Raw genomic sequence first — 926 nt, forward strand, 5'->3', positions numbered from 1 at the left:
CTTGATCCACCTCTATTCCCTTGTTTGAGATTTTATGCCCAAGAACAATTCCTTCAGTCACCATGAAGTGACACTTTCCCAGTTTAAAACTAGGTTGGTTTCTTGGCATCTTTTCAGAACAAGTTTCAGGTGATCAAGACATGAGCTGAATGAGTCTCCATATACTGAGAAGTCATCCATGAAGACTTCCAGAAATTTTTCTACCATGTCAGAGAAAATAGAGAGCATGCATCTCTGGAAGGTTGCAGGCGCATTACATAGCCCAAATGGCATCCTTCTATAAGCAAACACCCCGGATGGACATGTGAATGCGGTTTTCTCTTGACCTTCTTATGACTCAAGATCTCTTTCATGAACTTGGCATAAGAAGGTATTTGCTCAAGTGCTTCTGCAAATGGAATCTTTATTTCAAGAGTCCTGAGGTAATCTGCAAAGCGAGCAAATTGCTTATCCTGCTCCTCTTTCCGGAGTTTTTGAGGATAAGGCATCTTGGCTTTATATTCTTCAACCTTAGTTGCTGCAGGTTTATTGCCTACAGAAGTGGTTGAAGAAGCCTTTTTAGAGGGGTTGTTATCAGCATTTGTGTGTCTCTGATCCCTTACTGGCACTTGAGTGCCAGAGTTAGAAGCTGGAGTGAAACTGGACGCCAGCTCCTTGTCTGCTCCTGGCGTCTGAACGCCAGAACTGTGCCCTTTTTGGGTGTTCAGCGCCAGATCCTGCCCATTTTGGGCGTTCAACGCCAGATCCTTTCCCATTTCTGGCGTTGAACACCAGTCCTGCTGTATCTCTGGCGTTGAACGCCAGTTTTGGCCATGGTCTTGGCGTTCAGCGCTAGCCTTCCACCAGTTTTCTGGCGTTTTAGCGCCAGAATTATTTTTCCCTGGGCTCTTACTGTCCTCAGGTGAATTTTGGGTGGTTTGCTCATT

This window comes from Arachis ipaensis, chromosome B05, assembly GCF_000816755.2.
Source record: "Arachis ipaensis cultivar K30076 chromosome B05, Araip1.1, whole genome shotgun sequence".
NCBI lineage: Eukaryota > Viridiplantae > Streptophyta > Magnoliopsida > Fabales > Fabaceae > Arachis > Arachis ipaensis.